Source organism: Alosa sapidissima, chromosome 12 (genome assembly GCF_018492685.1).
Source record: "Alosa sapidissima isolate fAloSap1 chromosome 12, fAloSap1.pri, whole genome shotgun sequence".
Lineage (NCBI taxonomy): Eukaryota > Metazoa > Chordata > Actinopteri > Clupeiformes > Clupeidae > Alosa > Alosa sapidissima.
The window spans coordinates 9,576,857-9,602,731 of NC_055968.1; positions in this window are offsets into that span (position 1 = coordinate 9,576,857).

Sequence of the window (25,875 nt, forward strand, 5' to 3'; positions counted from 1 at the left end):
TATACATAGTTTCTCCTTGGCTGTCTTCCGTTGTGGGGACTCGGCATTCTCATTGAAGTGCATTGCTGCAAACCAAACAACAGAAATGTTGTCACACAAGTGAAAGTCACTTTTGCATGCACACACCAAGCTGTTAAAGGGACACCAGGCAAGCCTGATGCTTTTTCTCTACAAAACTCCCCCTCACTCAGTCTGAAGCTCTTTTCCTTTTCTTTGCGTCTTCCGTCAAGGGTTTTCGCTGCTTCTTCGCCGGCTCGTTAGCCTGCCTCTGTGCTGTAAACTGATCCTGCTTCGGTCGGCGGGTAGGATACACAGAACTTGCAAGTGGGATATTCTTTCTACAGGCAGTAGAGGCGGGCGAGAGAGCCTTCATTCGCCCCCTAATGAGTCATTTAACCATATACCGACTTACGAAGATGATTAATTAACACGAAAACGTTGCCTGGTGTCCCTTTAACTCACAGCAAAAGCATTTGCTAATATTCTAAGCTATTCTATTCTCGTTTGTCATGTTGCCGTTCTTGTAATGTTCTAAAGTAAGAACGTGGAAATAAATCCATTGTATCTAGACAACACAGTTTTCAACATATCGAATAGATATAATTTGAATTGATAACGTAAAGTTGTTTCCACTTCTGACGTCAAAAACGTATGTGTTATATGGGTATGGGTTATATTACAGCTTAGCAACCAAACTATCGTGTTACTCCGCTTCAGTTAGCTATCTTGCTGAGAACATAACCTGTCAGAGATCTCGACAAACATGCATAGTAAAATGTAGGTTAACATGACAACACAGGTTTTATCCGAATGACACACAGGAAAAGTAAATAGCATTGCCAATGAACTAAATCACACATTCTACTTGCTAGATACACGTTAGCATGGCTAATAACTGCGTAGCGACAAAATAATACTTACAGCATGCGGTTGTGATGACTTTGGTCGGAGCCCCTCGTTTCAGTAACAGCAGCTTAGCAAATCCTGCTTAACTGTCCAAGGTTTTGAAAACTGCCTTCGGTGAAATGTTTTGCAAATTAATAACTGAGTGTCGAACTTTGCAGGGATCTTCTGGTAGAAAAACATTATCCATGCCCCTCGAACTTTTGAATCCTTGGGAAGACTATGGGAAGTCTCAGCTTTCTTTGTAGCCTAAGTTTCAGCCTGGAACACTGCATTTACGACCGTGGCTCATTTTCAATATCTTTGAAGAACTGTCTGCTTTATAATTCCTGTGGAAGTAAACGAGCAGGCAGCTAGACATTCTCTGGCTAAACTAGTGTTTGGCTCATCTTCGCTCTCCATTCACGTTCCTGGGCTCAGAGCACCAGTGGGCTGGTCTGTATGTAAATTTTGAGGTGTGACAAATGTACAGGCCAGAGCCAAATAAGGTACCACCTGCAAGTTTGTGTAAACTCGCAGCTTCGTTGGGATTCGCCCGTTTTATGGCGGGAGTTTTGAATTGTGAGATTTGCATAGGAAGGAGGTGTCGGTGGGGTTTTGAAGTTCTCTGTATGTCCATTTCACCCACTGAACTATCGCTATTCATCTATGACAAAGTAAACTCGAGTTTGCATTCTATGACCCCTTTAAAGGCTACTCTCATTTGATGTAGACATACTAGGGCTGAACTGAAAAATTGGCATGGACTTCGTTTAAAAAATAGTTGTAGCAGTGCATGGGGTGAATAAGGCAGTGAACATGAGGGACTGTGTCTGTGTGTACTGTATGCAGGGGCGGGGCCACAGGGGCCCGGGCCCCATCTGAAATCTCATTGGCCCCTGTACCGTCAATCATCAATAAGTGTCAAACTTGTTGAGAACGACGATCAGAGATGCAATTCCATTCCCAAACAACTGGTGGCAGTAATGCACCTATGAAGCTTGAAAGCTAAAGCAAACAGTAAACTGTAAAATAAACAATACATTTGGCTAACCAGAAATGTCTCTGCTAATGTGAAGAAACGATACATTTGGCTCACAGAAGTATCAGCTAACGTGAAGAACCGATACATTTGGCTAACGAAAGTATCAGCTAGAATTCTAACGTGAAGAACCGATGGCAGCGTTTCATCCTCCACAGAAGTTTCTTGGTGAGTCACAAATCTCTATGTTGGTTATCATCATTATGTGAAAGGGACGTTTATTTGTTGCGGTCACAATATGTTAAGTTTGTCAATTAAATTACGAAGCAGCAGCAAGCTTGCAGTGAACTGTAAACATTAAATTAACGTTAGGTTACTTGAGTTGAGGTTTGATTGTTTGTTAGCATGCTGATCGATTTCATGTATGGAAAGGTAATGTATGAAGTGTTTGAAATGGTGTTATATGAAATGCAGAGAAATGGACATCCTGTTTGTTTAGGGTCCGAAATTAATAACATTACATGCGCTAGTGCGCCTTACCAAATGTAAATAACGTTCGATTTGCTTGAGGAAAAAGTTTGGCAGCTGCTAACATGAACATGAGAATACATGCCTAATAGCTAACGCTACGTTTTTGTAGTTAATGTGAGCTATCATTGCAAAGTTATTAACCACTATTCTGAGTTTATTTGATTCATGGGCTTTGCATGAATTCTGTCAAGGAGTGAATGAAGTGTTAGGACAAGGAGAGTTTCATTGAGATAAATTGGTTAAATGTTCTACTCACTCAAGCTTTATATGATTTAAATAAATAACTGGTTTTGCAGTTGCCAGACGACATGCTGAATACAAGCATGGATTTTGTGAAACACGCATTTGTGTTACACCTACAGACTGGGATGGCGCAGGAGCTGGTGACTTCAACCCACAGTTTTCAGAACCACCAGTCACCAAGCATAGCTGCTCCTAATGGTATGATGCTATTTCCTATTGCCACTACAGTGAGCATATTTTGTCATTCATTTTAGAAACGCCAGGTTGACAGTGGGTTACGAAAGTTAATAACAATTAAGTTACTCAAACTTGTTTCATTTTCTTCTCTCCAGACATTTCCAATTCTAGAGTAGATGGTTCTGTGCAACCTCTCCTAAATTGGTATTCCGCAAGATGCAGCACGGAAATAGGAAGAGGCCACTCAATGACTTCTGATACAAAGACTTCAAATGGTAGGAATATTCCATCTTTAGTGTTTTGCTACCCCTTCCGTAATTTTCACTTTCAAATGACCCATCGCCAGTCTTCAAATCAGAATCAGGCTTTTCTAACTGGAAGCAAGACGGTGGCTTCAAAGACCATTGTAAAAATAGTTGTTGAAAAAATTGTGTAAATATGATGTAGTTGTTGCTCACATGCTGTGTGTTTGTTTTAATGTACGCAAACTGGCAGTGAAAGTGGTTTCTCTTATCAACAAAAGGGGAAACAGTTAAAGTAAAACTTGTTTAATTGAACGAAAAATGTGTGTATGATGATGTATGATTTCTGTTTAAAATATCAATGTATTTCCACTGAAGTGTCTATTATATTTTAGTTTTATATTGTGTTTTCAATGCACATTATACATAAATGGGAAAATTGTTAAGAATTGTTTTGGCTTTTTTGTTTTTTAGCATTTAGCATTCAAGTATTTGAACAAGGTAAGACTGGTGAAATGTATGCACCTTACTGCTGTGGTGTAGTTTAGTTAGCTGTAGTGGGTATACTGTGATCAACCCCAAATATTAATACCTATCCTTGTCTGTTTTAAGTTGGTATACTGAGATGGTGATGCTTTTTAAGTGGGTATACCAGAGACTTTCTAATGAGGAGACACAGCACTCAAAAAATCCTCTATAGAAATGCATGGGGCTAGTTTGTAACGCGTTGTCTACACATATCCCACCCCTTCCTCGGCAAAACGTCAACATGTGAATACATTGAGCCAATCATATGGTGTGTTGTGAAGACATCGTGCCAATCATGTGAACTCGCCGCTGGAGCAAGATTGGTGTCGTGAATCCTTGCGCACGCATATTTCTGCCGAATAGGATGCCCGATGAGTGACCAAAAAGCGTTGCAATATGGCCGTCGAGTGGAGGGACTTGCCTAAAAGGACTTTGGGTATACCGCGTATAGTCCTGCATATCACGTAGGCAACGTGTCTCTGCCTTACTGAACAAGGGATTTTCTGTGTATGGATGTTGACCGGTTCTTGGCCCCTCAGTGTATGATGTGGCCCCTTTATGGCCCCTGTCTCAGAAAAACCCTAGAACCGCCACTGACTGTATGTGTGTGTGTGTGTCTGTCTGTCTCCGTGGTCCAGGGCTCTACAGTGTGCCCATTTCACTCGCACATGCGAGTAAAAATGATGCCGTGCGAGTGCAAAAAAATATTTAGGCGCACTGGTGCGAATGACTTCTAACCATGTCAATGTTTGTCTACAAAATACACCGCAACATCGAGAAACATTACTGGTGCAAACAATAGAATCACGTCGCGAATGCAGCATAAAAACTACACCTCCCATCAACGTTAGCAGTTTCGCGTTATGACTCGCTAGTAGTCGCTTCTATCAAATCCAAGAGCGCGCAGGAAAAAGCGGAAACTTGATGTCAGAGTTCAGCTTGATAGACTACGAAACACTTGAAAAAACGGTACAGAATCTCAGCCCTTCCACATGTGTCTTAGACACTCTGCCTACCAATTTCTTCAAAACTGTTTTTCACCTCATAGCGGCGGATGTCCTTCAAATTGTAAATGTATCATTGCTGTCTGGCACTTTTCCTAAGTCACTGAAAACAGCTGTTGTAAAGCCACTTCTCAAGAAGAATAACCTGGATGCCTCCATGCTAAACAATTACAGGCCCATATCCAATCTACCTTTTATTGGCAAAATTATTGAAAAAGTAGTCTTTAATCAATTAACCACCTTCCTAACATCAAATGGGTATTTTGATTACTTTCAGTCTGGTTTTCGGGCAAATCACAGCACTGAAACAGCTCTCATTAAAGTTTCCAATGACATACGCCTCAACACAGATTCAGGTAAAACATCAGTCCTAGTGCTACTGGACCTTAGTGCAGCATTTGACACTGTTGATCACAATATTTTACTACACAGACTAGAACACTGGGTTGGATTTACAGGCATAGTTATCAGCTGGCTAAAATCATATCTACAAGAAAGGAGCTTCTTTGTTGCCATCGGAAACTGTACCTCAACACCAACGTCCTTGACCTGTGGTGTTCCCCAGGGGTCGATCTTGGGGCCACTATTATTCAACCTCTATATGCTCCCACTTGGACAAATCATTCAAAATAATTTGATTTCATATCATAGCTATGCAGATGACACACAAATTTACTTAGCTCTATCACCAAACAACTATGGTCCTCTTGAATCTATGTGTCAGTGTATAGAACAAATCAACACCTGGATGTCTCAAAATTTTCTTCAGCTGAACAAAGAAAAAACTGAAGTAATTATATTTGGTAAAAATGAGGAAAGACTTAGGGTTGCCACTCTCCTTGACACAAAAGGGTTGAAGGCAAAGGATACTGTTAAAAACCTTGGTGTATTAATTGACAGTGATCTAAATTTCAACAGCCACATGAAAGCGATAACTAAATCAGCTTTTTACCACCTCAAAAATATTGTCAAACTCAGAGGGCTGATGTCAAAACATGACTTAGAAAAACTCATTCATGCATTTATCTCCAGCAGGGTTGATTACTGCAATGGACTGTTCACAGGCCTTCCTAAAAAGACTATTAAACAGCTTCAGGTGATACAAAATGCAGCAGCTAGGACTCTAACAAAAACTAAAAGAACTGACCACATTACTCCAATTCTTAAGTCCTTGCACTGGCTTCCAGTAAGTCACAGAATTGACTTTAAAGCACTATTGCTTGTTTATAAATCAGTAAATGGAGCAGGACCTAAATACTTGTCAGACATGCTTCAGCAGTACACACCTTCTCGTCCTCTCAGGTCCCAGGTGAAAAACCTGCAAGTAAAACCTACATTTAGAACTAAACATGGTGAAGCAGCTTTTAGCTGCTATGCGGCTCAGCTGTGGAACCAACTTTCGGATGACATTAAAAAGGCCCCAACTGTAGCCAGTTTTAAATCTAGACTTAAGACCAAACTTGTTCTCAGACGCTTTCTGCTAACTGTGCCGAGTTACAAATTCTGAATCTGCCTCGATAATTATTCTACTTTGTCTTTTATTACTTTTTTTACTACTTTTGCCTTTGTTTTTGCTTACTAATTATTCTTTATTTTTAAATGATTTTACCTTGTGTTTTATGTTTTCTTTTTATTATGATCTTTACCTTTTAACTATTCTTTGACTATATTGCCCTTCTATGCTTTTATTTGTTATTATCGTTTGGTTTTGTTTATGTAAAGCACATTGAATGACCTCTGTGTATGAAATGTGCTATATAAATAAACTTGACTTGACTTGACTTGACTGTTTTAGTTTGGCAGTATGCAGTCAGATACTGTAGGTCACCATGGGCATATTTGGATTAGCTATAGATGGATTCACAAATAAATAAATTAGCCTACATTTGGCAGGATACTTGATATACAGGCTAAATGCAAATATGGCAATGTATTATATTATTTTACATTAACAAAATGTAGGAAAATAGAACAGACTGAAAATAAAGTAGGCACTGATCTTTAAAATCCTGTTTCCTGTAGCCTAAATGTTGTCAGTCATTCTTAATATTCGCAATTGGTGCACTGGCATGTTTAACTGTTTAAGCTGCAGTATAATGTTAGATTATGTGAAAGTTAAGTACAGAACTGACTGCGCCCAAATCTTTGTCTGTGCTCCTAAATTTTTTAACTTCACTGTAAAAAGTTTAACGTAAAATTTACAGCAACTTGCTGGCAGCAAATAACCAGCAAGTTGCTGTATTTCACTCTACAGTACACCTACTGTATATGAAATCACAGTACCTATGCCTGATACTGTAACTACAGTAGTACTACCAGTGCTGTAATGTATACAGTATTGAATTGTCTACCGTATTTTTAATCACAGTACTTATGGATCATACTGTAACTTAGTACAGTAGTAATACCAGTGCTGTAATATTATATACAGTAATTTTGGGAAATTCATATCCTGCTTTATCTACAGCCAGGATAAATTTGACTAGGCCTAGGTATGGTTTAGGCTACACAAACTTGCATAAATAACCATTGACAACTTGTTATCAGTTTGAAAAGCAAGTACATTTATTCACTTTTTTCCGTTTAGAAATTTTCGTGTGCTGCATCCTAACGTTAGACCAACGGTTGCAGTCAGCCTGATCCACCACCAGTAGCAGAGTGAAGCAGCACCTAGCAGAAATAGAAGAAAAAAAGATAAACAGTGTTAGATAACAATTTCAACTGAAACTGAAGGCTACTTACAAGTGAAACTTTAGAATAATCATTTATATATATACTGTATGTTTTTTGAGTTTACTGTCAAAATGCCAGGCTGAAGATGGTGTTAGCATAACTCAGTTTCGCAAGGTATATTTAGCTGCTAACGTTAGCCAGCTGGGTGAGCTCATTGATGATGTTTGCTTGCAGCAACACAGATATATGTACTGATTACGATGAGTTAACGTTACATAAGTTAGCTGGTAGCAGCTAAACCTCCACGTTAACGTTAACCAGCAGCACATCATCTTCAGCCTAACATTGTGACAGTAACATACTAGGCCTAGCACTACTAGCGAATGTTTTATATAAATTATATGAATATAATAAACTGTAACTTACTGAGAACTAAGGTAGGCCTAATATAAATGAGACTGCCAAAACGTTAACGTAACATAAAACATTAATGCCACCTTCACAGCAACAGCAACTATGATAGCTAGCCTAACGTTACTTACTTAGTTGATCCAACAAGCATGGATGAGTTTGTAAGTTAGACAGTACAACGTACATAGACTGTACACATGCCCGAATTTAATGTAGTACAATTTCACAATGAAACATTAACGTTACATAAATAAATGCTTGCTTACCATTAAGGTGGAGCTGCGAACTTGACAGAGTGCTGAACACCGTTGGTCTGACTGACTGAACTGTTGCTCAAAAATGATCTCCCGCCGCTGGACAGTTCAAACGTCGTCGCGCGGTGCACGTTTCAATCACCACGTCAAAATTTCCCAGTAAACCATAAATCCATGACTTTTCAATATCTTTTCAAAATGATGATTTGGATGGAAAATCAACATAATATCAATGTCACCTTGCTATCTGGGAGCTTAACTTTGTATTTATGTGCAAAAAGAAAACAGAAAACGCCAACTGATTTTCCGCCATGTTTTTTCAAAATTTTCAAAAAGCTGACAAGTGAGGGAGGAGTCAGATTTATTACTGTGTTATGATTCGCAGCAAATTTTTATTACTGTAGTTTGACCATTTTTGACCATAATTCATAGCGAAACTACAGCAACATACTGTATTCACAAATACAGTACACATTTTTCTCAAAAACAGCAGTGATGCTGTGAAAATCACAGAATCTTGTTACAGTGTTGGGCGCACAAGTGCTCCTGAAAAAAAATGTTAGTGTAGAGCCCTACCGTGGTCTGTGTGAAAGAGAGAGAGAGAGATAAATCCCCAGATATCCCGACTTTGCTGACACTCCAAGTCCAAATCTGTCGTGTGTGTGTGTGTGTTTGTATGTGTGTGAGAGAGAGAGACTGAGAGAAAGATTGATGTCAAGTCTCCTTAACATGATGTCAGAATGAAAAAAAGAGACTGCACAGAAGAGGTTGAACATAGACACCATGCATACTGCACTACACACACACACACACACACTTCACAGACCCCCAGTTTCAGCCTTCTCCTTGTTTCAGGCTCAGATCCTCTGACATGAATTCCAAATTTTTGGAGTAGAGTGAGACAGAGATACAGAGAGAGAGGTAGAGGCAGAGAGTGAATGAAGAGATAATATGAGGGCGCTGGATAGAGAAATACTGCTAGGAAAAAATACACATATACTTTACTTTTATTTGGTCAACATAACTCGATGCTATACTACAATAAAGGACGTCATGCATAAAACATAAAGTTTAAAAATTTAGAGCATGATCGAAATAGAGAGGAGAGTACCAGGCGGGAGAGTGATGGAGGGAAGGAGGGAATGGTGATGGTGTCCACGAGAAAGAGAGAAAGGGAGCTAGAGGAGAAGAGAGTGGAGAGATGGTGGAATGCACGACTGGATGCTGGATGATAAAGTGTAGTTTATATTCTCTGTGAGTGCGACTTAAAACAGTAAAAGCATTTCTTAGGTCCCATGGCGCTATGTGTTCGTGTGTGTGGGTGCATGTTTCTGTGTGTGTGTGTGTGTGTGTGTGTGCATGTCTGGATGTGCGTCTTTGATAAAACGCCAGGGAGCTCATTCCAACTGTTTGAGTGACAGAAACATAGTTCCTTGTGGCACAAGTTACAGAGCGAATGAAAGGGACAGCAAGAGAGGCTGAGAGAGCAAGGGAGAATGAAAAGAAAAGAAAGAAAGAGAGGATGAGAGATGGACAGTGCCAGAGGGAAGAGAAGAGGAGGCTGGAGTCCAGTTTAGTTGCCCTTCTGCCAAAGTGATGATCCTCTCTGAAGACTGACCGCCTGAATCTCCTTATATGACCAGAACCCTTCTCTGGTCTCTCTCTCTTTCCCTTTATGTCTCCCCTTCTCTCTGTCTCTCATGACACCAGAGCTCCTCACGCACATGGCCACAGTCTTGTGGCATCACTATCTTAGTATTGCACTCACTCCAAAAGAGTTGTTTGGGTTTTTGTTTGTTGGTGAATATTTTGTGTTTTGCCATTGGGAGGGTGTGTGTGTGTGTGTGTGTGTGTGTGTGTGTGTGTGTGCAGAAGAGAATACAGAATGGTCTTGGGATTTTTATCTTATTTTATGTATGTATGTATGTATTTATTTATTTATTTATATATTGTGCAGTCTGCCATGAGACTTAGAATGTGAGAAGAAGACACAGAAGTGTTTTTTTTTTTTTTTTTTTGTGGTTGTGGGGTGGGTGGAGGGAGGTACATTGTTATCTTTGAAAATGCTGTAGAAGTTGATGGTAATAATATGAAAATTTGCCCCAGTATTGCAGAGCTTACGAGTGCCTACTCGGTGGAGAAAAATCTTACATTTTATGCCTAAGACTTCTACCCACACATTTTCCCTTAAAAAAAAAAAGAAACTGACAAGACAAGCTGACAGCCTAGGCATCATAGCCACTGAGTTCTATTGTACTGCTCTGCACACTGGAGCTTAGATGTTTCAGCTGTAATGGCTAATGGATAAATACAAGTTCAGCAAGCACAGCAATTCAAAACTAGAAAGTCATAAAAATAATTAGAAAGATGCAAAGGGCACTTATTTTCATTAAATCACAGGAAGGATAATTTAATCCTTCTGAAGTGGGTGATGGATTTCCACTGGTTAGTCCCATTGAGATAAAAAGCAAAAAAATAAAAATATAGAATTTCATAGGAGTGACCTATCAGCGGTCTGCAGAAACAGCCACGGCTGGCCGAGGGGTGCTTAGTGGGTAAAACGCCTATTAATAGCCGCAGACCAGTCTAGGATGAGCATCTTTGGCTAGGGTGGGCTCCACCAGGCAGGGACTGGGCAGTGGGGATGGGGAATGGGATGGCGATTGAGGGTGTAGGGTGTAAGGGGTCGTACGGGTGCTTTCCAAAGCAAAACGCTGAGCCCAGAAGAATTGGAGCCATAGGCGGGACTCCCAGGGTTTGGTGAGTCTGGGACAGATGTGGTCCAGATGCGGCCCAGATGACATGCATGCAGACGTGCAAATATCAGTATTTACTAGTCATTCTTAACTCATTGAATGCCAAGCTGTTTTTGGAAGCTTTGTCCTAGAGTGCCAGCAATCTAGACCATTGTTGATGATTTTTGTACAGCCACAGCATATTCTGTGTTATAGCTATGAACACATACAATGGCTCGTTTGAAAGGTGAGACTTTAAGCTCTCAGTGGGTGCAAACCGTGTATTTCTACATGCCTCTGTTCCTGAGAAATCCCAAGCTAAACAGCGGCTGGTTTTCATCAAAATCCCTGGGTTTTTTTTTTCTAGAAATGGAGATATTGCGTCTTTTATGACCTGAGAAGTGTTGCCTGCAAAGTTTCTGGGAAGAGATCTAACGAGACCTGCCACCTAGTGAACCCACGAAAATAAATGACCTGATTTTGACCTGGCGTGCATGTCACTGATAGGCTAATCAGTGACTGATTCGAAACAAAGCGGCAACTATCAAAAGCCGAGTTAAGATCAAACGTCCAGATAAAATGTCCAGATCTTGCGTTTTCATGAGTTTTCGATCGTCATATATTTCATTTCCATTCATCACAGAGTTCCCAAAATCACATATAAGGTGTGTTAGAGTGTCTAGCTACCATTATTTGCCAAGGTATGCTCATGCGTTTTGTAAAATGCCCTTTGGAAACTCCCCATAGGACTTTTGGTTATCCAAAATGCATACTGACAATCAAATGCTTACTGCACATGAACCCCTTTGTGTAGAAGCATAATCCTGGTCTCAAATGAAAGGTAACACTTTGAGGTTTCTTGTGGACTATTTAGATTGTATGTCAGGTGTTCTGATATATTTAGTACTTGCAAACTTACCTTCTTGGCTGTAGATGGGGTAGCAGGAATGACATCAGTTGATAGTATTTCCACTCTCTTTGGGATCCTCCTGCTGATCCACTTTTAGGTGTTTTTTTTCTCTCTCTTACGAATCGGTCTCTTAAGTATTTCCAGCGTTTTTGGCAGTCCTCAGCTGTTGAGACAAGTTGTTTTTATTACTTAAAATAATTAATAGTTGTATGTATGGATACACCAGTAAAATATTTATCACTTTTCCTACAGATTCCTAGCTACTGGAGAGTCCTTCAATAGCCTAGCTTTTGCCTTCCGGCTTGGACGAAAAACTGTGGCAGACTCAATCTACATGACGTGAAGAGCAATCATCAGCGTAATGATGGAGACCTACATTCCAAAGCCAACGGAGGAAGCATGCAGCAATAGCAGCAGGTTTTTGTGAAAAATGGCATTTTCCAAACTGTATTGGGGCTATAGATGGCAAGCACATCACTATTCAAGCTCCAATTAATTCGGGTAGCCAGTTTTTTAATTATAAAAAAAACTTTTCAATTGTCTTATTAGCACTTGTTGATGCAGATTCGCTCTTCAGGGTGATTCAAGTTGGGGATTTTGGCCGAACCAGTGATGGTGGTGTTTTTGCAAATTCGGCACTGGGGAGGGGAATGGAGGCCCAAACACTGCAAGTGCCAAAGGACGGTCCCCTGCCTGGTACTGATCATTATGGCGATGTGACATTTATGATGGTGGGGGATGCTGCCTTTCCTCTAAAACGATACATGATGAGACCCTATCCTGGACACAATCTCTCCAAGCCCAAGCGAAAATTTAATTACAGACTTTCACAAGTGCAAGAATGACTGTTGAGTGCGCTTTTGGGATTCTTGCTGCACAATGGAGGGTGTTCTACTCCAGGATTTGCATGTTACCCTGTCATGTAGACATTGTGGTGATGGCAGCATGTATTCTCCACAATTACCTCCTAAAACCAACTGACCGGCGGTGGTACGCAAAAGAAAGACAGCAGACAGAGAGACAGAGAAACAGGGAGTTTAGAAAGTGTGAGGAACATGGGAGGAAATAGAAGACCCAGGAAAGCAGGTCATATAAGGAGCTGCTCTGTCAATTCATCAACTCCCTTGAGGGAAATACGGTGTAAGCCTATATAGTTAATTAATAAAATGTAAAGTTTCACATCGTCTCCAGGTAGTGAATATCTCCAAATAGATAGTCTCCAAATAAATGCGTCACATAAGTTTGCATGGAATAAAAACACCCTGTTAACCAAAAACGTTGTGTCTCGTGTATGTATAGGCTCCTGGGGAGGCGCTATGACGTTTCAGGTATTAGTTTGTAATGTTCCCCTGTGCACAAAGAAATGGCTTTTGTTGTGGAGGACTAACAACAAGCAAAAACTATCTCCAAAGAGCTATATCTACTGACGAGGTAGGCTAACTTAATGTTTATCCTGGCTTAGATAACTGACTAGTGTTAATTTCGTCAGACGAGACGAGAGGAAATATGTTCGTCAACGACCTTTTTTTTCATGACTAAGACGAGACGATGACGAGACGGCAGTAATGTCCTGAAACACTGACTAAGACTATCTTAAGATGCATTATTGTTGACGAAAAAAGACGAGACTAAAATGTTTTGCATGAAATAAAAACTAAGATAAAATCTACCTTCATGTTCGTCTACAAAATGAGAAGACAGAATATCTAGCTGTTATGTTTTCAAAATATTCCGAATGAGTTTATACGCAACAGCTTTCCTGGAGGCTAGTCTACGTGCTGCTGCTGCAACCCTGTGGCTGCAACACGAAACTACATGGAACAAGAACACTGGAGATTTCTGCCAGAGTTAGCAAGCTAACTACCTAAGCTTTATGCCACAATGCTACATACCCAGAAGTTGAAGCTTCTCTCATACAAATTAACATCCCCCAGAATGTCCATACGAAAATGTTCAGCATGTAATGTCAACTATTCATCTAGTTAGACTGATGATGCAAAGTTTGCTAGCAAGTAAGCTAATATGGAAAGTTTGCTAGCAAGTTAGCTCTGGCTAAGATGGAGAGTCTGTTTGGGGAATGTGTTGTGTTTGGGCGCATATCGCCATCTAGCGAGGCGGAGTAAAACATTAATAGTTTGGCCTACAACAGTGTTTCTCAAACTTTTTCAGTTTCAGGACCACTTAACTAACCCTAGCTAAAAAAAAAAGAAAAAAAGATTAGACCTACTTCAACAGTAGCCTATAATTAGTCTACACAATAGGCCTACTCACTGAACCACCTTGCTTATTGTCTTTGCACTTTGTCAGAGGATTCATACTGGCTTAAATTGGCATATCTCTATAACTGTTTGGATTTACATACAAGTTATATTGCAAACAATTCATCTATATTATATTTTACCACGTCTGCTCGCGGACCACTTGGGATAGCTTGCAGACCACTAGTGATCCCCGGACCACACTTTGAGAAACACTGGTCTACGAATATGACAGTGGTCCAGTCAAATCTTTTACTGTCTATGGTCAAATCCCAACCAAGCTATAACTGTAGCTCGACTTACCTGTGCATGTAAACATACTGACTGACAAAAAATCAGAATGAGTAATTATAACAGACGAGTAGCCCTGTGGACACACAATGTTGTTGGAAAATTGAGATGTGTGAAACACTATTTGACTCAAATGGTAATCAGAAATAATTTGTTATAAAAAAAGACTAAAATGTGTTGACTAAAACTGACTAAGACTAAGATACCTTTAGTTTTCTTTTGACTAAAACTAGACTAAAATGACGAGACTTTTAGTCGACTAAAACTTGACTAACAAAAATGATATTTGAATGACTAAATATGACAAAGACTAAAAAGGACATTTCGTCACAAGACTAAGACTAAGACTAAATTAAAAATAGGTGATAAAATTAACACTATAACTGACAGCTAGCTTCTATGCTAACATTAGCCTACATAACGTTAATTAAAGCCGTTTTGAAATGGTCACTCACCTGAAGCTCCGACTGCCAGTAAAATCTTCCTCCATACTGATACTGCATCTTTTTTGAAGTTGTCCTTGTAGTTAGAGTCACTTGGGTCATACAGTAATGGGTTTAGTTCCACTAAACAAATTAATGCATCATCCACCCTTATAATGTAGGCTAGCTTCTAACGTTACCTCGATAACTGAATAACCAAAACATGTTTCTCCATGGTAACGTTAACAAGCCTTGAGGGCGTTCAAACCAAATATTACAGATCTTTGGTTTAAACTAATCTGGTTCTTGCTAATATATATATATTTATGTAGTAGCCTACTCTGTAAAAGGGCCGCGCATACCTCGCGTAAAAAAAATAGAAGACTAGTCTATTTTTGCGTTTTCAGCGCGTATTAGGGGTTTGCTACCCTGGAAATCCAGAGTTCTCGCGAGAGCACAATTTGAATTGTGCCCGCAAGATACTCTGGCCACGAGCAATGATCCAAATTTCTTCTATCTCTCGAGCGAGAGGGACCAATCAAATCGGTGTAGGCGGGACAAATGCGAGCTACACTGATGACTGACACTGATGAATTGTTGTGATTGGTCGTAGCGTTATCCAACTGCGTGCAGTGAGAGTTTCAAATGCATGCTTGGTGCCGCCCCTCGAATAAGGCCCAGTGTTTCCCCTACAGTGTATTTAACAGCGGCGCAGCGCCGCCGCTGGATTTTCAGCGCCGCTGCAACATAATATCACGAGATTCACTTAACACACTGTAAAAGCACAATGGCCAACGTCATCTCGAAATTGTTTTCTGAAAGTCTTGAGTAAGTTAAGTGCATCAAATCCGCACTTAGCCTCTCATTATTCAGGACATATATGCGGCATGATGTGTCAGGTGATTACAAGCCCAAAGACAAGTCTGCAGCCCATATGGCTAGCCTACGTTCTGAACACGGTTACATTGTTTAGCTATCCGACTGATGGGGTCTTGCTCCGCCACAGTGTAGCCTATGGTGTCATCGTTCACTTGTAGGTTACACAATAAATAGCCTACTTATAGGCCTGGTGACAATAAAAAATGATATTAGTTATATTTCATCACGAAGCTGTTTGTATGCCGTGAATTCACTTGTAGCCTATGCCATATGTTAAGCTTGAGCAATTCCTCTGATCCAAAGCCTGCTTTGACACATTGACACTAATGTGAAACATGCATCCTCCTCTCCTAGCCTACATCAAATAAAAGAAACCAATTCATGATTACCGAAATGAATTTAACATGGGGGGGGAGTTTGTTGCGATTTAGCCTACTGTTGTGATGCGGTTCTTTCTGCTGATTGGATTTACGTCCGGTGTCGTCAACTCTGAGAACTCTCCGGCTGACAATTTTATCCAGAGAGCTGATTTCCCAAAGATGAGCCTCCATCAACATTCAACGACAAATTATTAAAACGTAAGTAATGCAATAGAGTAAACCAATGTGCTACAAGGTGTATGGTATTAACGTTAATTGTAGCCTAGACTTGTAACGTTAGCGTAGGGCTACATGTAATGTTTGCATGGGAAAGATAGGCGAACACAGTCTAGGCCTGTTTAAACTTTCTGATAGTTAAAGGAAATATGAGCATATGTTGGCATATACGTATAGCCTAAATTCTGTCCACTTAGCTATAATAGGCTATCACAAACAGACCTTTTCTACGTTTGCGGCATTAGACATAGGAGCCTACATTCTCTTATCAGAAAGACGTGTTCTCATAACTTCAGCGTTCTCTTGACGGTGAGACGAACGGTCGCACTTCAATCAAGTAGCCTAGGTCCTTTTCGAGTTAATTGTGAGTGAGTTGTATGGTAACTGTGGGAGTGATGTAGAAGAAAAGTGAGTATTTACTTTTTTATACGTGGGTTTGTTGTTTTGGGACTGAGAAATAGACTACAAGGAGAGCATCTGGCTACGTGCATGCGTGTCAGCATTAATGCCCCCCCAACAATTCAATTCAATTACCAAAGAGCCTTAGAGATGTTCTTTGAAAAGCCCAGAAAAATTAAGTGCTCGCAGATTGGGTGTGGCCTTTGCCATTAAGACAAATTTAAATAAATTGTAAATAATCTTTTTCTGGGTTGTGCCATTTCATTTTTCTTCTATCATTTTTAACCAATAATGTAAAAGAAAGCTGAAAATGTCCACAAAAGAAACACGAAGGTATGATATAAAAAAAAAAAAAAAATGCGCAACAACCCCCCCCCCCCCCCCCCCCCCCCCCCCCAAGTAATAGCACCGCTGCTGGAAAAATTTCTAGGGGAAACACTGAGGCCATTTTCATTACTCGTGGCCAGACCCTTAATCTGAAAGATTCCAGGGTCTGGTTTACCAGGCTAGGGGTTTGCACGGCGTGTCATCAGATTTGGACGTTGCCATATTGGAGATACTCGCCTCATTAGAAAGCATTAGGCACTGAAGTAAATCCCTAACATCGTCAAGGAAAATGGTTAGTTATTGCCGTGTTTTAGGTTGTACCAATAGGTCAGAATGAGAAAAACATCTGGTGAAGGTATTGACTTCCATAAGTTATTAAAAAACCAGGGAGAAAGGAGAATAATGCCAGAAGTTATCAGAGGAAGGGGGGGCGCTTGTGGTTGAACTTGGTACTTCGTCTCCCTCACCCAACTCATATGGATCTGCGCTGCCAATAAAATGTAATTTCTCGAAACATCGCACATTTTCTTGTGGTCCAAGTCCTGCCCTATATGCCTTTGCATCTTAGACACATTTTGATGAGCTTTTCTGTTGTTTAGACACGGCTACAGTCACGTAAGATATCCAAAGTGCATAATACTCCATTGTACTTCATTCACCGAGTATCGGCAATATGGCCGCGCGTGCTGGGTTACCATGGTTACCGGCCAGAACGTGACGTCCGTGCAAACCCCTAACCAGAGAGGGTTAAAGCGGAGCGAGAGGCGCAAACGTTCGACAATTTCCGCGTTCGATTATTGCAAGGGGGAGGGGGGGAAAATCCCCCTTTATGCAGACCAGAATAACCAATAAATTGGTCATTATGTCTTTCTGGATTTGTTGAGGGTTTTTTGGAAAATGTTGTCATAATCTGTAAGTGTTTGGGATCATTTCAAGCCTAAAAGTGTAATTTTTTAGCGTTTGGATTTGTAATAAAATAACTTAATATCAGACCATGCTGCTGCCATTTACTGTCCGGTTGTTAGCATGCTAGCTAGACTCTTAGCTAAGGTAACATTTTAAACGGAGAAGTGTAATTTCTTTGAAATGACAACTAGCTGAATAACATTACTGACATTAGTTAAAGTGGATAGTTTATACTCACGTGAATTTGCAACAGTATATTAAGTTTAAGCGAAGTCCTTCAACTACTAGTCACTTGTTGGCGCATAGCTGTATTGCCATAGCTACTCCCATCCACTTGTATAGCATTTTAAGCTAGCTCAGTTCACATGACTAATTAAATTATTCATATCATGTCCTTAAGAATGATTCATTGGTATCATACATGATTATGGACAATAATACTGTGAACACAATTATGTTTATCTGTTCTCATTGCTTATTATGAGAGAAAGTTTATTTAGTGACGTAGAGTGACACTCCCACTTATGCAGACCGGAACTGTCCCGTTTTGCTCCCATAGTAACGAATTACGTTGCTCTATCTTGCTAGTAATCAAGGATCTTTGCCCTAACATACACAGCGCTTACGCCCCACTGTCACGTCTGGTGTAGCTACTTCCATTGATTACAATGTATTCTAATTGTTGCAGCAGACGCAACACGAACGGAACGCTTCAGTTACGCGCCTGGTGTAGCTTAGCCCTTAGAGTGTCTAGTTTCGTAATTTAAAAAAAGCTAAAAACGTAATATTACGTTTTTGGCACTCAACGCATGGGAAGGAAAAACGTAATACTACGTTTTTGGCACTCAATGAGTTAATGGACAGGTAATGTTTGGACATTTTTGAAGAACTTTGAGAGAAATGATCTTGTTACTCAGGGAAATTGTAACTTTCTTTGATATGATTCAAAATAAGTGCAAGCTGGCTTTGATGCCAACTGAGGAAGGAATTGAAGTGGGTATTTAAGATCTCCCAAACAAGTCTCAGAAGACAGGTACTTGGATGTCCCCAAACTAATGTAAATGGTTTCATGAATCATATTTTCAAATCATCTTCAGATGTTCGGCACGGCTTCCTCTTGACTTATTAAGGACCAAATACAATAACGTGAAAAAAATAAATAAAAAGTAGAATTGTTCGCAACTTTACTTTTTGGACCATCAGCCCCAGAGTACTTTGCCAAACATTTTAGCACAAGGGGCAAAAAAGCTGCTCAAAAATCTGTCTCGGGCCTCTTAATTCACAGAGATAAAATCCTAATCAGACACGAGAGGTTGCTGCCGCAGTTGCTGCTGCTGGCAATCATCTTCATCCCCCTAATTGAGTAAACGTTTCTGAAAGATGCAATGATATCAGGCTCCTGAATAGATATTGGCTTTGCTGCGAGAGTAATTCGATTGTGGCAGTGTTGGCTGGTGAGGCATGCACCTCATCAACAAAAGCATCTCTCCATATCAGCAAACCTGGCCACTGGGACCGCAGAGCTGGGAGGAGGAAGACATCCTCATCATCTGTCAGTAGAATCACATGCCTCCCCAAACCACTCTGGACCTAAAGCACACACACACACCACAAGATAGTCTCTGTTTTACAGTACAGTCAAGATGACATGTTTGATGAGTTTGTAGATGTTTGTGAGGGATAGGTGAGTCATTTATAGTCTAGAAATCATTATGGAACAAACATGTGGTGATATGATTAGAGTGTGATGTTATTACCCAATTTTACTTATATTGTGGTATGGTAATAGACCACTTAAACTAAATGTAATAAGACTGACATAATCATGTTATAAACATATCAAATAGCAATGTCACGTTAAAGGCAGCCGTGGCCTACTGGTTAGCGCTTCGGACTTGTAACCGGAGGGTTGCTGGTTCGAACACTGACCAGTAGGAAGCGGCTAAAGTGCCCTTGAGCAAGGCACCTAACCCCTCACTGCTCCCCGAGCGCCGCTGTTGTTGCAGGCAGCTCACTGCGTCGGGATTAGTTTGTGCTTCACCTCTCTGTGTGACACTGTGTGCTGAGTGTGTTTCACTAATTCACGGGCAGAGACCAAATTTCCCTCACGGGATCAAAGAAGTATATACTTATACTTACTTATACGTGACCATTATTTTTAATCATCAGAGCAGCTTTCAAATGATCTGATGGCATGGCAACATATGAGAATTTTACATAGGCTTTATGACATGCAAAATTGTCAAGATAATTTTAAATAATCATAGTAATGACACTGAGAATTAAGCACTGTCCTGTCATAGCATATCAACCATCATAATGACAGCTAACATCCATTTGTATACTATAACGATCACTTCCGCAGCCAGGAATCACCTTTAGCCAGAATGGCCAATTATTGGAAAAGGCATGAAGGCATACACAGACACAGATAGGGCAACACACAATAAGGGTTTACCACACACATAAACACGCTAACAAATACACAACATGGTAAACGCAAATACAGCTACAATTACCGGCATAATGCAACATTACACATTATAGCATTCACTTGCATTGCATTCTGGGATACACTCGTACAACATTAGATAGTGTCTGATACATATTACTTTAATGAAATCTAGGTTTAAGTACAGTGTTACTATTTTAGAAATATGTTTGATAAAAATTCTCAGTATACTCCAGCAGGCATGAGTGGTAATAATAGTGTCCATTATGAACAGTCAGCAGAAGCAAAAAGGTCAGCCACACCCTCTCCAGATGCCCCCCCACTCCATCCTCAAACACACACCATGTCTGAGTAAACGTTGCTCTTGGCTGCACACTGAAACATATTTTAAGAGGCCAGAAAGATTTAGTGGCATTTAGGAGAATTATTAATGGAAAGTTTAAGTGCTTGAGGACGTCGGGCCCCAGATGTATTGCTTAAAGCAGTGTATATCACAGGTACTGTGGTTGTTGTAGGGAATATAGTTGATTCTGAAGTAGCACTTATAAGCAATATGACCCTTTGAGAGTTTTGCCATACAGTACCTGCTGCCTTTCTGGAGAATAAAGACTTTCTCACAGTGGTTAGGGCTGCGCTTCTCCAGTACAAGATGGTGTTAAAACAAGATGGTATTTAGTGTGTTTGCATAACTCTTTGTGTAAGTGTATGTGTGTGTGTGTGTTCTCTGCTCTTTTGAGAGCAAGAGTGTGGGTGGGTTTGTGATGGCCCTGCTTACGTGGAAAAGTGCTCTCATCAAGAAAAATCTAGTGTGTGTGGTGTGTGTAGGAGAGAGAGATGAAGATAGATAGATAGTGAAATAAAGCAAAGAGGAAAAATGGGAATGAACTAGTAGAAAAGAGCAAGAGTAGTCAGAAAGTCAGAAGAAAGAGAGAGGAGAGAGAAAGAGAGCTAGAGAGAGAGAGGGAGGCTGAAGGCCGTCTCTGTAGGTCTGTTTTACCCTGTTCACCTAAATATTTCATCCTCGTACAACTCAAGAGCTGTGAGACCCCAGCTGCGAGCACATGAGGCCAAAGGGAGTATAAGATGTCACCGCAGGTTTGGGTAGAGGTGAACAAAGACATTATTATCTATCTATCTAAATTTCTATGTAATAGAGCAAGGAACGTCTGTCTGTGTCTTTATGTTTGTACCCACCTGTCTGTCTTTCTGTTCTATAGATATCTCTTCCCATTAATTTGACCGACTTCACACTTGACATGATGTTGTTTGGATATGAAATGTGAATGATATCATAAATAAAACAAACAGACACTATCTAACCTCAACGATACAACAGTCACCTGTAGATGTGATGTGCCTGCCTACTGCAGACATTTCCTTACAATCCTGTTGCAGGGAAACAAGCAGGGCTCCCACTGATTATATTCGTAATGCACGTTTAGTTCCCATGTTTTGTTCCCATATTTTGTTAAGCATGTTCGCACTTATAGATGTACTGTAGCTTCAAGTTGTTCAATATTCATAGTTCATATTGTTCAATTTTCACTTTTTCAAGTTCACGTTTTTCACAAGAGATCGTTACCTTCACTGTTCATACATAACTGGAGCTATAGTTCTTTTCAAGTAATGCATGCACAACACATATGGAACATGGAACCCCCGAACCCCCCCCCCCCCCGTCCGTGAAAAAAAAATAGGAATCAAACCGGTCCATGGTACATAAAAGGTTGGGGACCCCTGGCCTACAGTATAAGTGACATCACACTGTCTACCACTCGTTGCTTGTCGCTGGCAGTGATGCCAGTAACGCATTACTTAGTAACGCGTTAGTCTATTTTGACCACTTTTTTCGGTAACGAGTAATCTAACGCGCTACTATTTACAAACCAGTAGCCTAATCAGATTAAAGTTACTTTTTTTCTTCTTGTCTCGGGGATTAACGTCATGTAGGCTATGCCAACCTTTTCAGCATGAGGACAACTCACGTGTAAAACCACGCAGTGACACAAACGTAAACAACAATGGAGGGAGGAGAGAGATGCACGTTTTATCTATACAGTCATTATTTTGAGTTTGTGTCAGCTAAACACGACAACATTAAGGTACGTTGTACATTCTGTGCTGGCGACTACGTGCTGTCTAGTTAGACATCCCAAGTCTCCCGAAGTTTTGGGAGTCTCCCACATATTGATATCCTGGCGCCCGCAAATGACATAAAATCTCCCGGAACCTAGAGCGAACAAGAGCACGCAAGCCAGACCGGACTGCGCGTGTGCATCTACAGTACTGTAAGTTTAACACGCACACAACGGAGAGGGAGAGAGAGAGGAGTGGTGCGTGTGTGCCTGCAAGCGCATCCAAGACAGAGAGCATCCTGGTCTGTTTTGCTAAATCAACCAATCAGTTTTCAGTGTAGGTGGGCTTATATCTCTTTTCTCCCGAACTTAATTAATCAGTTCAGTTAGTGTATCTAGGAACAGGAGCGTCATGGCAGAGTCAGTGCCCCTCAAAAAGGAACATTTAAGACCCATTTCACATCAGACTACACAAAAGTGTACCCAATTGTCTCATAAGAGTAAAACATAATGATAGCATTGCACACTGCACTGTTTGTAACAGTGACTTTAGCATTGCTCACGGCGGGTTAAATGATTGCAAAAGACTTGTTGAGGTGAGTTTAACAAGTGTAATTTCATTTGCATATTACTCAGGCCTATACTAGATGGCTAGTTGCCAAGGGTACATGAAAAGGCCAAACTACCAAAATCTACATATTTTACTATCACAATTTATATCAATAGGCCTTCCTTATTTGGTGTACTGACTAGACATTATTGAACAAACATCTGCATTTCAGTATCTAAGTAGGTTAGGTTGGGATGTCTGCTATACATTGTTAAAATGCACTTCCAGTATAGTGAGTATTGGCAAAACCGGTTATCATTTTTATGTTGAGACGGTGGGGGGTGTTGTCGGCAGCTGCTGAAAGTAACTAATAAAGTAACTTGAAATCTAACTTAGTTACTTTACTGATTACTTGATTTTAAAAGTAACTAAGTTACTTTTTAAAGGAGTAATCAGTAATCAGATTACTTTTTCAAGGTAACTGTGGCAACACTGCCCCCTATGCAATCCCACGGGCTTGTCTCACTGCCATTGCCCCCCATTTGCAATCCCAAGGGGGCAATGGCAGTCAGTAATTCCATTAAAAAAGTGAAACTTGTATATTATATTGATTCATTACACACAGACTGATATATTTCAAATGTTTATTTCTTTTCATTTTGATTATTATAACTGACAACTAATGAAATTCCCAAATTTTGCCTGAATTACTGCAGCAATGCGGTGTGGCATGGAGTTGATCATTCTGTGGCACTGCTCTGGTGTTATGAGAGCCCAGGTTGCTCTGATAGTGACCTTCAGCTCTTCTGCATTGTTGGGTCTGGCATATCGCATCTTCCTCTTCACAATAACCCATAGATGTTCTATGGGGTTAAGGTCAGGCCAATTAAGAACAGGGATACCATGGTCCTTAAACCAGGTACTGGTAGCTTTGACACTGTGTGCAGGTGCCAGGTCCTGTTGGAAAAAGAAATCTGCATCTCCATAAAGTTGGTCAGCAGCAGGAAGCATGAAGTGCTCTAAAACTTCCTGGTAGACAGCTGCGTTGACCCTGGACCTCAGAAAACACAATGGACCAACACCAGCAGATGACATGGCACCCCAAACCATCACTGACTGTGGAAACTGCACTGGACTTCAAGCAACGTGGATTCTGTGCCTATCCTCTCTTCCTCTAGACTCTGGGACCTTGATTTCCAAAGGAAATGCAACATTTACTTTCATCAGAGAACATAACTTTGGACCACTCAGCAGCAGTCCAGTCCTTTTTGTCTTTAGCCAGGCGAGACACTTCTGATGCTGTTTCTTGTTCAAGAGTGGCTTGACAAGTAATGCGACAGCTGAAACCCATGTCTTGCATACGTCTGTGCGTGGTGGTTCTTGAAGCACTGACTCCAGCTGCAGTCCACTCTTTGTGAATCTCCCCCACATTTTTGAATGGGTTTTGTTTCACAATCCTCTACAGGGTGCGGTTATCCCTATTGCTTGTACACTTTTTTCTACCACATCTTTTCCTTCTCTTCACCTCTCTAATGTGCTTGGACACAGAGCTCTGTGAACAGCCAGCCTCTTTAGCAATGACCTTTTGTGTCTTGCCCTCTTTGTGCAAGGTGTCAATGGCTGTCTTTTGGACAACTGTCAAGTCAGCAGTCTTCCCCATGATTGTGTAGCCTACAGAACTAGACTGAGAGACCATTTAAAGGCCTTTGCAGGTGTTTTGAGTTAATTAGCTGATTAGAGTGTGGCACCAGGTGTCTTCAATATTGAAACTTTTCACAGTATTCTAATTTTCCGATACTGAATTTGGTGTTTTCATTAGTTGTCAGTTATAATCATCAAAATTAAAAGAAATAAACACTTGAAATATATCAGTCTGTGGAATGAATGTATACATTATACAGGTTTAACTTTTTGAATGGAATTACTGAAATAAATCAACTTTTTCCATGATATTCTTATTATATAACCAGCACCTGTAATCTTTCTGTCTCCAAAAATCATCAATTGCCTCCTGTGAAATGTCTCCTACTGCGACAGCTGCCATAGCACCTGTCACAGAATCTTGACTGTTTGTCCAAGTGAGTGGAGGGGGCGGGGCTTAGCCATAGGTCAATTGGACTTATTATCTTGTTTGGTAATGATGAAAGTAAGGGTTCTGTTTTGCCCAAGAAAATTCAAGTAGAAAACAAAGCCTGTTTCCATCATATTGTGTGTGCTCGCCCCATCAACGTATTCGGATTCGGGTTCCTCTCTAGTATAAGCGCAGGGCTAATCAGACGGAGGGCAAATGAATGAAATGAGAGAAGAAAACGGCAGGGCATGGAGAATACAGACGGCATGTTTGACTGATGGAGCTGTCTGAGATGAGTTAGGCTGGTTTTTGAAGGACACTTTTGCATGCGTGTGTGTGTGTGTGTGAGTATGTGTGTTTATTAGCTAGTGTCATCCAAGTTTGTTTATTTTTTTCTGAGGATAATAGATTAATGTGTGCATAATTAAGTGGAACGGCAGCTCAAGATTAGTGTCATTTGAGGGGCGTTTAATATGTCTACCCTGTCAAAGTCACTCTTCCTTTTATGTTCCACATGTATGAGTGCGTGCGTGTGCGAGTGTGTAAATAACACAAAAAATAAATAAGATATTTATTCACTAGACACAACTTCCCAAACATATACTGTAGCCCGCACAGTCCAATAATCCATGCTTCTCACCACAGTGGCAGTAGGCTTTGCGGCCTGTTGTGATAAGCAACCCTGATAAGTGACCGTGGACGTGTACTTGACCACTGTGACAGGTCCCCAATGACCGGGGACTGGGGTAACTAAGAGCCACACAGAGAGCAGACACCACAGCCTGGACAATGAGATCACAAGATAGAGGATATCTGGCCTCCTCCAGGAAGAACAAACTGCCAGCAGTGTGTGGAGAGAGAGAGAGAGACTCACAGATGCTCCTCCAGATACTGCATATGTTGAGGGAAGGAAGTGGTGCACTGGATCCAGAATCGGGAGAATGAGATGGTGCTCCAGCTATGTATGCATGCTCAAACACACACACACACACACACACAGAGAGAGAGATGCACAGAAACAAACAGATATATTCAAACAGACATATAGGCGCGCACACACACATACACATATACCTC